The sequence below is a fragment of the Amblyraja radiata genome, chromosome 20 (assembly GCF_010909765.2).
Source record: "Amblyraja radiata isolate CabotCenter1 chromosome 20, sAmbRad1.1.pri, whole genome shotgun sequence".
Classification (NCBI taxonomy): domain Eukaryota; kingdom Metazoa; phylum Chordata; class Chondrichthyes; order Rajiformes; family Rajidae; genus Amblyraja; species Amblyraja radiata.
In genome coordinates this window covers 41,673,903-41,689,532 of record NC_045975.1, presented here as the reverse complement: position 1 = coordinate 41,689,532, position 15,630 = coordinate 41,673,903, and the positions used below count along the sequence as shown (strand labels likewise).

The window sequence follows — 15,630 nt, the reverse complement described above, 5'->3', positions numbered from 1 at the left end:
AAAAAATACACAAATGCGGCCAAAAAGCCATTTTGGGTCAAATCAACTTTGTTTCATTACCAGTTACCAAGTTTGATATGCAATTTCATCTTAAGTAATGACGTCATTCAATATGCCCACAATACTAAACTCTCTCAGAAAAACGATCACCATAATAAATTAAAGAATGTTTCAGAAAAGAACAGTGTTTTCAGATGTTAAGTATTAAATGAGCATTGAAACAGGCCCTGTGGCCCCTCGAGTCCATGACGAACATTGATCACCCATTCACACTAGTTCTATGTTATCCTACTTTGTGATTCACTCCCTACACACTAGGGGCAATTTACAGAGGGCTGATTAACCTACAAACCTGCACGTCTTTGGGAGCACCTGGAGGGAGCCCACGCGGTCACAGGGAGAACGTGCAAACTCCGCACAGAAAGTACTCGAGGTTAGGATTGAACTGGGTCTCTGGTGCTGTGCGGCTGCTGCTCTACTGTGCCACCCTAAGGAAGCAAAGGAAAAGGTACGTACCTGAAGGAACTTTTTAGTTTAATTTAGTTTAGAGATACAGCGTGGAAGCAGGCCCTTCAGCCCACCGAGTTCACACCGACCAGCAATCACCCGTACACTAGTTCTATCCTACACACTAGGGACAATATACAGAAGCCATATAACCTACAAACTTGCGCATCTTTGGAATGTGGAAGAGACCCGCAGTGCCACTGTGTTGCACGTGTACCGAGGTACAGAGAAAAGCTTTTTGTTACATGCTCACCAGTCAGCAGAAAGACTATACATGATTACAATCAAGCCATCCACAGTGTACAGATATAGGACAAAGGGAATAAAGGGATTAACAGTAGCAGCAAAATAACGCAATATTCAGAAGCTAATCAGAGTAAGCCACATTTAAGTATTTTAAAATTCAGATGCTTCCTGAACAATAACTATTTATTTCATGCTCATTTATAAGATGCGTTGAGGTTGAGATAGATCTCTCTGAATCCCGCTCACAAATTGCAAGAAGAAATGTTACTAACCTGAGAGAAATCTATGTTGTTTAGGAAAGGGAAAGCCATTGGAGTAGAGAAAATCCATATATGTTTAGGTTTAGGTTCAGGTTTATTTTTGTCAAATGTACCGAGGTACAGTGAAACACTTTGTATTGCATGCTATCCACTCAGATCAGAAATTGCCATACATAAATACAATCAAGTCAAACTCAAATACAAAGGGGAAGATACAGTGCAGAATATAGTTCTCAGCATTGTAACGCATCAGTTCCTGAGACAAAGTCCAGTGTCTGCAATGGGGTAGAGGTGAATCTGACAGTACCCTATCTTATGGAAGGACCATTCAGAAGCCTGATAACAGAGGGGAAGAAGCTGTTCCTGAGTCTGGTGGTGCGTGCATTTGTATATTTTGCCAGATGGGGCAGGGAGAAGAAGGAATGACCGGGGTGGGACAAGTCTTTGATTCTGTTGGCTGCTTTCTAAACAATGACTGACTCTTAAGACAGATAAGAGTCTCATTATATAATGTCGTGCCGCATGTTAATACTTAGATCATAGAAATGCCATCACTTCCCAGGAAACAAAGGTTGATAAAGTTACTTAAAGTCCTCGGTGCATGCTGCCAGTGAAGGACATTAGTGTGCAGTAGTGAGTTGTCACATGCAGCAGCTGTTTAGTATACTGCCAATGCAGAAGTCATTCGGACTTTACAGAAGACCATTGTGTTTTAACCGCACACCCGTTTATTCCAGGACAGCTTGCAGCTGGCTAGAGGAATAAAGAAACAAGCGACAGTTGTGTACAAGCAACGGGCAAGGCACCCACTCCTCACAAAAGCAAGAATCATTTCCGCATCTCCTTCAACAATATAAGAGTTTGCAATCTCGACCTGCCTGTTCAGAAAGAATCCCTCCACAATTGCTTTAAAAAAACACCTCAAATAGTGAAGTCCAGTTGATTTGCCTGACTCTGTCTTTGACTCTGACATGGGGGGGAGAGGGGAGTGCAGGGGAGAGATATGTTTAAGTTTTGCCTTCCATCACAGTGAGGAGGACTCGCTGTGATGGATGTTTATGTGAATTGAATTGTGTTGGTGTGTGTCTTGGTTCTTTTTTTGTATGGCTGCAGAAACCAAATTGTGTTTGAACCTCATGTGAGGTTCAAATGACAATAAAAGGTATTGTATTGTATTGTATTTAATTTAGTTTATTGTCACGCGTAGCGAGTTACAGAAAAAAGCTTTTTTGTTGTGTGCATTCCAGTCAGCGGAAAGACAATACGTGATTGCAATCAAGCTGTCCACAGTGTAGAGAGACAGGATGATGGGAATAACGTTTAATGTGACAGTAAAAACAACACATATGTCCCTCAACACATTCTGTACTTTTGCCAGCATTACTGTACGATCATTTATTCATTTCAAAATGTTTTTGTCTTTCCACAATCTCTCTTCTTCTCCATTGTACATCATTTTTCTAAAAATGTCATCATATCTTAAGACTTCGAACCATTATTATGTCCGTTTGTGTGATTATCTGTTTGAGGGTGAACTGGATGTTGAAACTCTGTAAATGGCACTTGGGCCCATGTCAAATCAAACCCTCAAAACACAATAAACACCTACAGTCATACAACATGGAGACAGGCCCTTCGGCCCAACTCGTCCATGCTGACCAAGATGCCCCATCTACACCTGTCCCATTTGCCTGCATTTGGCCCATATTCTTCTCAACCTTCCCAAACCATGTACTTGTCCAAGTGTCTCTTAAATGCCTCAATTACCTCCTCTGGCAGCTCGTTCCATACACCCTCCACCCTCTGTGTGAAAATGTTGCCCTCAGGTTCCTAGTACATTTTTCCATTTTCATCTTAAACCTTATCAGAACCTCTGGTTCTCGAATCCCCTCCCCTGGGTAAAAGACTGAGCATCACCCTATCTATTCTCTTCATGATTATGTACACCTTTATAAGATCACCCCTCATCCTCCTACGCTCGAAGGAATAAAGTCCTAGCCTGCCCAATCTCACCCTGTAGCTCAGGCCCTCGAGTCCTGGCAATATCCTCAGAAATCTTCTCTGCATTCTTTCCAGTTAAATGGCACCTTTCCAATAGCAGGGTGACCAAAGCTTTATATAATACTCCAAGTATGGCCTCACTAACATGTTGCCCAACTGTAACATAACGTCCCAAGTAGAAACAAAGAACTGTAGATGCTGGTTTATACCAAAGATAGACACAAAGACAAGTATAATATGGTGCAACATAACTCTGCAAATTAACCCATTTCAGAACTGGGTGAGGGGTGTGGAAAGATATGAAGTAGGTATATTCCTTTTCTTTTCTGTTCTGGGTTTTTTTTCTCTTCCTCCTTTTTTTCCCTACTTTTTTTTGCTCTTCCTTTCGGGTCTTCTCTTTTTTTCTACATCTCTATGGGCTCTTTCTCTCTATCTATCCACAACCTACTAATTGGTAAATTTTGGGGCCTACACATCACCACTTTCCTTAATCTCTTCTTTTTTCTTCTTTTTTTGGCTATTATTTTTCTATTGTTAAATTTAAAACAAGAAGTTGTACACAAAATGTATTATATTATATGCCATGGTTTATATGATTGTACATTGCTTCTAATAAAAATATTTTTAAAAAAAACAAAGATAGACACAAAGTGCTGGAGTAACTCAGTGCCTCATGCAGCATCTCTGGAGATAAAGGATGGATGACGTTTCAGGTCCATCTGAAGAAGGGTCCCTACCTGAAGCATCACCTATCCTTTTCCTCCAGAGATGTTGCCTGACCCGCTGAGCACTTTGTGCCTACATGACTTCCCATCATCCATACTCAGTCTCCTGACTGATTAAGGCCAATGTTTAACACAGCGGGTCAAGCAACGTCTATGGAGGGAAATGGACTACATTTCGGATTGGGATTCTTCTACCTGACTGATGGACGAGCAGGGAGAAAGCTGGGAAAGAGAGGTGGGGGTGGGACAAAGCCTGGCAAGTGATCTACACCCTATTCAATCTGCTCTCCCTGGCCATTCCCTCCACGGATGCTGCCCGACCCGCTGAGTTACTCCAGCACTCTGTGTTTTGCTCAATAATACTAGATTTCTGAGCAAGACGTGAGACTTTGACAACCTGTCTCTATCACAGAGCATAGACTGAAGAAGAGTCTCAACTCGAAAAGTCACCCATTCCTTCTATCCAGAGATCACAAGATCATGTGATAGGAGTAGAATTAGGCCATTTGACCCATCGAGTCTACTCCACCATTTAATCATGGCTGATCTATCTCTCTCTCCTAAATCCCATTCTCCTGCCTTAACCCCATGACCTCTGACACCCATACTAATCAAGAATCTATCTCTGCCATAAATATAGACAATAGACAATAGGTGCAGGAGTAGGCCATTTGGCCCTTCGAGCCAGCACCGCCATTCAATGTGATCATGGCTGATCATCCCCAATCAGTACCCCGTTCCTGCCTTCACCCCATATCCCCTGACTCCGCTATTTTTAAGAGCCCTATCCAGCTTTCTGTTGAACTGACTTGGCCTCCACAGCCTTCTGTGGCAAAGAATTCCACAGATTCATCACCCTCTGACTAAAGAAGCTGCCTGTCCCGCTCAGTTACTCCAGCACTCTGTGTTTTGCTCTATAATACCGGGTTTGTGGCAAACCCTTGGGGTTTTGACAACCTGCCTCTACCCAGAGCAGTTTTCCACTAAAATCACCTGCATTTGATTATAGCTAATTCGAGTTTGAGTGCCAGTAGGAATGAATGAAGTAAGTGGGACAGGTGGTATTCAAATAAAACGACAACAAGAGGCATGTTTAAAAAAAGACGTCTAACCTTTATGAACTGAGAACTGAGTGCTTTTTGGACGATTCCACCTGGCAGGGCCGTTTTATTTGTTTGCTAGTACCTTTCATTTAGCCGGTAATCACAGAGGACAAAGTATTGTTGTAAAAGGCAATGACCTTTGGTGTCCATGGCATCTGCTGTGACCTTTCATCTCTCTTATCCCCAGAGATCTCCTCTGAAGAGCCCCTGCTATGTTGAATTCCAATTCGTCATAAAGCCCTTGCCTCTCAAAACAAAACCAATTTTTGCACCAAGGTGGGAGTGAAAGTCGGGGCATTGTTCTGTGAAGAAGGGAAGTGCAAGTTACCACAGCAACTGGCCTAATCCCCTCTTTTTACCACCTTTTAGCCAGCCAATCATGTGCGCTACCTTTTAAATTACAGGCCTGAATACCAGTGGCTATATGGAAGCTTTAATTAGCTGTGATTTTGTGTGAGTGTGTGTGTGTGTGTGTTACATGTACAACATGATGGGCTTATCGAAATTTGCAAAATAGTGACGTACCTCCACAAAGTATTCCTCCTCGCGAGGCCCAGTCTATGGAGGGAGAGAGAGAGAAAAAAACACAATAATGAGACCATTATTAAAAGAGGGCATTAACATGCTGGTCTACCGTTAAACACAGAACATAATTGTTCCAGCCCTATCCACACAATCAACAAGCTATTGTTTAATTGTTGAAGGAATAAGGGGCTGGGGAACGGGTGCCATAATGATCAGTCTGTTCTACCACACACTCACCGTCACCGACTGTCCACAGGCCCCATTACAGACTCTCTTGACAGTCACTTTTTGTCAGGAAAGGTAATTTAAACGGCTGTGCTTGGGAGCCGCTAAAACAAGCCTTTGTTTGCCGCTTTATAATTGTTGAGAAACAGCTAATCGCAAAGAATGAAAGTAAGACCAGGGAAAAGGAGAGGGAGAAAGAAGGGGGGGGGGGGTGGAAGACATTTTTGCTTTGCAGTGTTTCAATAGAAAATGCTGCATATTCCCACCGTTAATAAAACGGATATTCTTAATACAGAGAACCAGGGCATGGCCAGAATCTGAGACCTATACTTTATGATGTGTTGTTCAAGAAGGAAAATCAAAGGTAGACAAAATTGCTGGAGAAACTCAGCGGGTACGGCAGCATCTATTTCCAACGTTGCCTATTTCCTTCGCTCCATAGATGCTGCCGTACCCGCTGAGTTTCTCCAGCAATTTCGTCTACCTTTTATGATGTGTTGTTGCTGACTTCACCACTAATGCTGAAAACTACCTTCTGCACTCTTGTTTCTTCCCCTTTGCTTCCCCACTGTATTGAGATTGAACCGATTGTATTGTCTGAAGAAGGGGCTCAACCCGAAACGTCTCTCATTCCTTCAATCCAGAGATGCTGCTTGTTTATGATGTTACTCCAGCATTGTGTGTCTATCTTCTTCAGTGTAAACCAGCATCTGCGGTTTCTTCCTACACATGTATTTATGTATTAACCTAAACTACACGTCTCACAGTGTCTGACTCCCAGTTTCAATCCTGATCTCAGGTGCTGTTTGAGTTTGTACGTTCTCCCTGTGACCGTGTCGGTTTCCTCCAGGTGCTCCAGTTTCCTCCCACATCCCAAAGACATGCAAGTTTGTAGGTTTAAATGTTTGAATGACAGGCCTGTTTCTATGCTGCATCTCTAAACTATACTATATTCTGCACTCTGCATTTTCATAACTTCATAAGACATAGGAGCAGAATTAGGCCATTCGACCCATCGAGTCTACACCGCCATTCAATCGTGGTTGATTTAACTTTCCCTCTCAACCACATTGTACTGCCTTCTCCCCATAACCTTTGCTTCAATAAATCTTTCCCTGTGCCCTATCTATTGTACTTAATTATATTTATGTATAGTATATTATGATCCGTTTGTACAGCACGCAAAACAAAGCTTTTCACTGTCCCTCAGTACATGCGACAATAATAAACATAGAAACATAGGTGCAGGAGTAGGCCCTTCGGCCCTTCGAGCCTGCACCGCCATTCAATATGATCATGGCTGATCAAACTTAAACCAAAAACTAAACTACATGCCTTACAACACCAGAGTTTCAATCCAGACCTCGAGTGCTGTCTGTGTGGAGTTTGCACGTTCTCTCTGGGACCACGTGGGTTTCCTCCGGGTGCTCCAGTTTCCCCCTACATCCCAAAGACTGCGGGTTTGTAGGTCAATTGCCCTCTGTGAATTGCCCCTGGTGTGTAGGGATTGGATGAGAAAGTGGGATAACATAGAACTAGTGTGAACGGGTGATCGATGGTCGGCATAGACTCGGTGGCCTGAAGGGCCTATTTCCACGCTGTATTTCTAAACTAAACTAAATAAAGCTAAACAACCCAGTACTTAAACAGTACATGGGCTATATATATATTTTAAATAAAAGGACACAAATTGCTGCAGTAACTCAGGAGGTCAGGCAGCATCACTGGTTAATCTGAAGAAGGGATCCAGCCCAGAACGACAGCTCTTCCTTTTCTCCAGAGATGCTCCCTGAGTTACTCCAGCACTTTGTGTCTATCTTTGGTATAAACCAGCATCTGCAGTTCCTTCCTAAACATCTCTTGAGAACATGGATAGGTGAAGTTTCATGTTGAGACCCATCTTCAGGGTTTGAAGAAGAGCCTCGATCTGAAACATCACTTGTCCAAGTTCTCCAGAGATGCTGCCTGGCCCGCTGAGTTACTCCAGCAGTTTGTGACATTTAATGTAAACCGGCATCTGCAGTTCATTGTTATTATGTGGACTATTTGTGGACCCTTGCTTTTAGCTTAGGGAATTAAAATTTCCGTTAAGCCTGATTGAAGAACTCAGGGTGTAAGTGAAACAGAAGAAAGCACTGCACAGATGTCACCCATCTTCACTTGGGGGCCTTGCCCCAGAACCATTTACGGTGCTAAGATCGAGGCACAAGGAACAGGGTACATTGAAGAAACAAAGCATAGATGCAGAAGGCACTAAATAGACCTCAGCTTGTCATGGGCCACCTAATGCTTCATTTATCTTCATCTGCTTAAGCAAAATTAAATATGACTGTTACATACTTTCCCTTTTTATTAGATCAAATAATGTCAAATATCTTGTGGGAACTGAGAGAAACATAAAACCTCTTGCTGCCGAGATTTATTCAGCATCTACCTGAAAACAGATATCCTGTCTTAAATATTTTTACATCATATCTGTAAATATGACAGCTCTGACACAGTTGCAGTTTTGCATCTTAATATAAAGTGAATATTCAAATTAATTGTGATTCTCCACTATATTTAATTGCAATATATAAGTGGTAGAAATTAGGTTTTTGCAACTTTATTTAGGCGCAGCAGGTAGAGCTGCTGCCTCACGGTGCTCGTGACCCGTGATTCGATCCTGAGCTCGGGTGATGTCTGTGTGTAGTTTGCAGGTTCTCCCTGTGACCTCGTGGGTTTCCTCTGGGTTCTCCGGTTTCCTGCCATATCCCAAAGATGTGCAGGTTTGTGAGTTAATTGGCCCTCTGTAAATTGCCCCTAGTGTGTAGGGAGTGGATGAGAAAGCGGGATAACTTAGAACGAGTGTGAACGGGTGCCTCAGTTTAGTTTTATTTTAGAGATACAGCATGGAAAGCAGCCTTTGGTCTATCGTGCCCATGCCTACCATTGACTACCAGTTCACACATTCCCATCCACTTCCTGCACATTAAGGTCAATTTACAGAGGGCCAATTAAACTATCAACCCGCATGTCTTCAGGATGTGGAAGGAAACCACCAGAGCACCAGGAGGAAACCCACGTGGTCCCAGAGAGAATGTGCAGTGATTATTGGTCGGTGTGTACTCAACGGGCCGAAAAAGAAGTTATGCTCTATTTAAACTAAAACTAAACAGTAAGAGCACCACACACACGTGCAGAACCAGTGCTCACTTTTACAAGGCCTTACGTGCTAACACTGTTCCTACCCACTCCCAAACGTCGGTGGTGTGATACGTTTCCAGGGATGGCAATAACCTCACACAGATGCTGTTATAATTGATGCCGAATATATTCCAGCAAAAGTCATTCTAGTATAAAAGCAGCATCACAGTAAAACCCAATGCTTTCCCCAAAACACTGGCAGCATAACTCTCCAGCAAAGGGTGATGATTAGTAATCAGAAGTAGGGATGTTGGCCAACTTACTGCCTTCCCTCACTGGGTAACACAAGGACATTTTCCCATCATTCCCCCTTTGCTCCCCAGCTCATTATCCGCACAACGCAGACAGATGGTGGCACGGTGGTAGAGTTGCTGCCTCCGCCATGCATCCTGACTACCGGTGCTGTCTGAGTGGAGTTTGCACTTTCTCCCTGTGACCTCGTGGGTTTTCTCCGGGTGCTCCGGTTTCCTCCCACATCCCAAAGGCGTGCGGGTTTGTAGGTTAATTGGGCTCTGTAAATTGTAAATTGGCCCTAGTATGTAGGATAGTGCTAGTGGACAAGGGATCACTGGTCGGTGAGCTGAAGGGCCTGGTTCCATGCTGTGTCTCAAAAGCCTAAAGTCTAAACTCAAATCCAGAATTGCCAAACCGACATAAACAACATACAGCTGTTCATACATAATAAAATGTAGGCTTATTGGTGTCACGTGACCCGAGGTACAGTGAAAAGCTTTGTTTTGCATGCTATCCAAACAGATCGGATGCATCATACATAAATACAATCAAGTCAAACTCAAGTCCAATAGGTAGAGCAAAGGGGAAGATACAGAGTGCAGAATATAGTTCTCAGCATTGTAGCGCATCAGGTCCAGAGACAAAGTCCAATGTCCGCAATGGGGTAGAGGTGATTTGGACAGTATACTAGCTAATGGAAGGACCATTCAGAAACCTGATAACAGAGGGGAGAAGCTGTTCCTGAGTCTGGTGATGCGCACTTTCAAACTTCTGTACCTTCTGCCAGACAGGAACAGGGTGAAGAAGGAATGACCGAGGTGGGACGTCTTCAGTTATGTTGGCTGCTTTTCTGATTCAGGGTGAGTTGGCCAAATTCCATTGGAAACAGCACAAAGGGTGGTTTACACCCAGATATAAGTTCCCAAAGGGACCAGGTTGGACCAAGTCTGAAGAAAGGTCTCGACCCAAAATGTCATCCATTCCTTCTCTCCAGAGATGCTGCCTGTCCCGCTGAGTAACTCCAACATTTTGTGTCTATCTTCAGTTTAAACCAGCATCTTCAGTTGCTTCCTACACAGGTTATATTTAGTGCTGCTTCAGACTACATGCTCTACGTCAGTCATGGAAGGTCACCAGCCTATGAAGGCCCTTTATGCAGCTTTATATATATATGCAGTATTGTATGCATTTGTGGTCGCCCCATTGCAGGAAGAATGTGGAGGCTTTGGAGATGGTGCAGGAGAGGTTTACTAGAATGATACAAAATGCTGGAGTACCTCAGTGGGTCAGACAGCATTCCTGGAGAATGATGCCTGGATTAGAGGCATTTGCTCCAAGATGAGGTTGAACAGATTTGGATTGTTTTCTCTGGAATGCCAGAGATTGAGGGGAGACCTTATAGACGTATATAAATTATGAAAGGTATAGATAGGATAGACACTCAGAGCCTTTTACCGAGGATGGAAATATCAAATATGATAGGGCATAGCTTTAAGGTGAGTGTGGCAAAGCCAAAAGGAGATGGGCAGGGCAGGGCATGTATTATTTTTACACAGAGGGTGGTGGGTGCCTGGAACGTGCTGCCAGGGGTGGTGGTGGAGGCAGATACCATAGCGGTGTTGAAGATGTTTTTGATAGGCACATGGATAAGCTGGGAACGGAGGGATATGGGTTGCCTTTGGACAGATAAGAGTTGGTATTGGCATCACGTTCGACACAGGCATTGTGGGCTGAAGGGCCTGTCCCTGTGCTGTACAGTTCTATATTCAATACAGTGAGGGAGGGAGAGATGAGTAGACAACGTGTGCAGCTTCAGAGATTTCTCCTTTTAACAGAAACTAATGGTCACCTGGAAGCAAGTCATTATCATTTCTCTCAGCCCTCTTCCTCACAAAAAAAACTCCGCGCCACATGCTAATTAGAGGTTTTGAAACTAAGCAACCTGTGTAAAATCAGACGTTTTAATTTGCAGGTTTAATGGCTGTATTATGATAACTAGCTCTGAGATGTGCTTCTCGTGCTCCATCAGTGCAGACCAGATTAACAGGGGCTGACAAAATTAAAAACCTTACACTGTGACCTTTGCCTGGGATAAAAGGCTGTTTCATAACAATTTCCTTTTGTTCTTTGTTTGAGCTATTACTCCAAAAGGAGACTCCGTTTAATCTAAGTAAATGCATCATTACAAGCCTAATCCATGTCCTTCTGTCAATGTCTACTTTAATTAAATGAGAAATGCCAGCAAAAGCATCGCGCACACATGACTACGATGGAAGTGGGGACGGCTGCCTGATTGGATAAGGATGAAGCTGAGATTTCATTTAATTATTTTTGCCTTTGTGTCTACTTGTTTGGCTGTGAATTGACTGTGCAAATGCTTCTGGGGCTCAAACCACATAAATATACTTCATACAATGGCTATTTCACTTAGAAATCTTACATATGGTTATTATATAAATCTGCATTGGGTATTAAATAAATGTAGATTGTTCAGACTAGTTTAGAGATACAGTGCAGAAACAGGCCCTTTGGCCCACCGAGGCCTGTGCCGACCAGCGATCACCCCGTACACTAGCTCTATCCTGCCACACCAGGGACAATTTACAATTTAACTGAAGCCAATTAACCCACAAACCTGCACGTCTTTGGAATGTGGGAAGAAACCAGAGCACCCGGGGCGAAACCTACGTGGTCACGAGGGGAACGTGCAAACTCCATACAGACAGCACCCATAGACGGTTTGGAACCCGGCCGGGTCTCTGGCGCTGTGAGGCAGCAACTATACCGCTGCGCCACCGTGCCGTCCCATTATCAGATGACACACAATCAGTGGTTTTTGATTGTCATGAACAAGTTACAGAAGACCAATTCATGTAAATATATTCACTCAGCTACACTCTTAAACGCTTTTGTAACTGAACACGATATATTTTATTGTAGTGTTTCAGATTGTCATGAACTGCGACTGTAGAAGAAAGTGTAATAAAATATAAGGAAGAACAGATAATGGTTGCATAATTGAAAAGGTTCCAGCATATTTTACATAATTTAAAGAGAATAGATTTAACAGTAATACTTTGGAGATTGGAATCTTTAAAGCAGTGTTTCACAATCTTTCTTTATGGATGATCTTTGTGATCAGATAACAACATTTTGTTTTAAATGGGGCAGTACAGTGGCGCAATGGTAGAGTTGCTGCCTCACAGCGCCCAAGACACGTGACTTTTCTCCGGGTGCTCCGGTTTCTGCCCACACTCGAAAGACATACATGTTTGTAGGTTAATTTACTTTAGTAAAGATTGTAAATTGTCCCTCGTGTGCAGTGCACAGGGATCGCTGCTCGGCGCGGAATCTAAGGACCCAAGGGCCAGTTTCTGCCCTGAATCCCTAAACTAAACTAAACTAAACATTGTTGAGAACCCAGGCAAAATATTAGTTCATTCCCAAAGACTTTTTGGGTTTGGGTCTAACTTCTAACTCGGATGCACTCCTGAGTGTGTAAAACAAAATACTGGTACCAATCCTGTGACACAGTTGGTAGACCTATGCATCACAATGCCAGAGACCGGGATTCAATCCTAACCTTGGGTGCTTTCTGTGTGGAGCTTCCAAGTTCTCCCTGTGACTGTGTGGGTTTCCTCCAGGTGGACATATCAAATACTAGAGGGCTTCACTTTAAGCTGAGGCCCAAAGGTCAAAGGAGAAGTTCAAAGGTCAGAGGAGAAGTTCCAAGGGCAAGTTATTTTACACAGAGGGTGGTGAGTGTCTGGAATGCTTTGTTAGGGGTGGTGGTGGAGGCAGATCCGATTGAAGCATTTAATAGACGTTTGGATAGGCCCATGGATATGCAGGGAATGGATATGGATTATGTGCAGTTAGAGGAAATTTTGTCTTGGCATCATGTCCTGCACAGACATTGTGGGCCGAAGGGCCTGTTCCCGTGCTGTATTGTTCTATGTCTCATGTTCTAGCAGCCAGCACCCAATAAACGAGATACCATCATTCATCTGCACCCCATGTAGAGAAATATGTGCAAACTACATAGATACATAGAAAATAGGTGCAGGAGTAGGCCGCAATCAGTTCCTGCTTTCTCCCCATATCCCTTGATTCCGTTAGCTCTAAGAGCTAAATTTAACTCTCTCTTGAACACATCCAGTGAATTGGCCGCCACTGCCTTCTGAGGCAGAGAATTCCACAGATTCACAACTCTCTGGGTGGAAAAAGGTTTCTCCTCATCTCAGTCCTAAATGGCCAATCCCTTATTCTTAAACTGTGACCCCTGGTTCCGGACTCCCCCAACATCGGGAACATGTTTCCTGCATCTAGCCTGTCCAATCCCTTAAGAATTTGAGATCTTTCTATAAGATCCACTCTCATCCATCTAAATTTCAGTGAATACAAGCCCAGTCGACCCATTCTTTCATCGTATGTCAGTCCCGCCATCCTGGGAATACATCTAAATGATCTGATCAGCTTAAAGTAGGATCCTGACCTGAAAACATAACCTATCCATGTTCACTAGAGATGCTGCCTAACCCACTGAGTTACTCCAGCACTTTGTGTTATAAACACAATTTCTGTTATAAACTGGTACGATTGGTTCCTTGGCTACCTTCATCACAAAGGTAGAAATGTTATAATGTACATGGTATCTTGCTCTGAAAATGCAAGGAAGACCATTGAAGGCAATAGAGTAAATTATTGTTCAATAAACATAGACATAAGTTATTCAGATTCAGATTTTAATTGGGGTTTGTCCAAGAAACTTTACAGCTGATAATGTGCTTATTAATTTCAGGCTGCATGTGAGAAGTGTATATCAGAAGCAACCAGCTTTACGAGATAATTCAACATCTGTAATATCCCAGAACATCTGGAGGGTGATATCGAGAGTGCTCCACATTGCACTGCCGTTTTTAATGTGCTACTTGTGGATCTATGTTGTTTGTTTGCAGCGAGGCAGACAGGGTGCAGTGTAATTGGAACCATTTTATGCGGTGCAGCACCAAATGTATTAACATGATGTAATACAGCCTTCATACGAAAGGAACTGCAGATGCAGGAACCTTGCGTGGAACACAAAGTGCTGGAGTAACTCAGTGGATCAAGCAGCATCTCTTGAAGGCACGGATAGACGATGTTTCAGGTCAGGACCTTTCTTCAGACTCCAGCATGAAACATCACTGAATGTTCTCATCAGTAAGAAAAGCCAAAAGAGAAGTCCTTTGTTCTTTGCTCCACAAAAGAAAAATCGTTCAGTGTCAAGAAGGGTACTGATGTGAAACGTCACCTATCCATATTCTCCAGAGATGCTGTCTGACCCAGTGAGTTACTCCAGCACTTTGTGTCTTCTTTTTTCATAAGCCAGCATCTGCAGTTCCTTGTGTCTAGTTTTGTTTAGTTTAAGACTGAAGAAGGGTCCCGTCCCGAAATGGTGCCTATCCCTTTCTCCAGAGATACTGCCTGACCCGCTGAGTTACTCCAGCACTTTGTGTTCTAAAGTATAGCCTTGTTTTCTTTAGGGCAACAAAGTTTTACAGTTATTAAGCAAACACAAATTCAGATCATTTAACGTTTAATCGTTTGGTTAGGATATTTGTTAATTGCAAAGTGCCTGTTATGGAGCACAGAGTTAAACATGCCAGCATTTAATGGCTGAGGAAGTTTCCTCTTCTTATGATTGTTTTCAATATTTTATAGTGCATGTCACCTGGTGCATATCACTAAGGGCTTGTACACTCTGGAGTTTAGAAGGATGAGAGGGTTTCTCATTGAAACATATAACATTATTAAGGGATTGGACACGCTAGAGGCAGGAAACATTTTCCCGATGTTGGGGGAGTCCAGAACCAGGGGCCACAGTTTAAGAATAAGGAGTAAGCCATTTAGAACAGAGACGAGGAAACACTTTTTCTCACAGAGAGTGGTGAGTCTGTGGAATTCTCTGCCTCAGAGGGCGATGGAGGCAGGTTCTCTGGATGCTTTCAAGAGAGAGCTAGATAGGGCTCTTAAAAATAGCGGAGTCAGGGGGTATGGGGAGAAGGCAGGAACGGGGTACTGATTGGGGATGATCAGCCATGATCACATTGAATGGCGGTGCTGGCTCGAAGGGCCGAATGGCCTACTCCTGCACCTATTGTCTATTGTCTATTGTTGCTTTTAATACATTCTAGTGGGCCTTCTGTGGTTTAGGTGGCGGTAACTTGAATCATACACTGTTTAAAATGACAGTACTGTTATACATGTTCACGCAATGTATTCTGCTATATTTTAAGTTGGTTTGTCTTTTTGGGTGTTCCACTGACAGTCATTATTTTGGTTTCCTTTGGTTGCAACCAATGTCACCATTGTGAGTACAGGCAAGCAACAAATATTTGCAGCCTCAAGGAATGTCACTTTTTCATTATCACACGTCAAACAAACAAACTCCCGAAGATTTAGGTGGTTTGTTGGTTTGTACAATAAAGAAACTAATTCTCACGTGAGAATCAGTTTTAGTTCATAGAGGATAGACACAAAATGCTGGAGTAACTCAGCGGGTCAGGCAGCACCTGTAGAGAAACGAAACAAGTGACGTTTTGGGTCAGACCCTTCTTCAGACGCTAAATCTACTTT

General features: G+C 43.1%; 1 protein-coding gene across 2 annotated transcripts in view; it reads right to left on the bottom strand.

The window, feature by feature from the left end:
* sox6 (SRY-box transcription factor 6) overlaps positions 1-15,630 on the bottom strand; it is a 651,687-nt gene that overhangs the window by 442,698 nt on the left and 193,359 nt on the right. For both annotated transcript variants that reach the window (XM_033038493.1, XM_033038492.1), the window contains exon 3: positions 5,368-5,400. The gene's annotated coding sequence lies outside the window, so the exon portion shown is untranslated. The remainder of the gene's footprint in view (positions 1-5,367; positions 5,401-15,630) is intronic.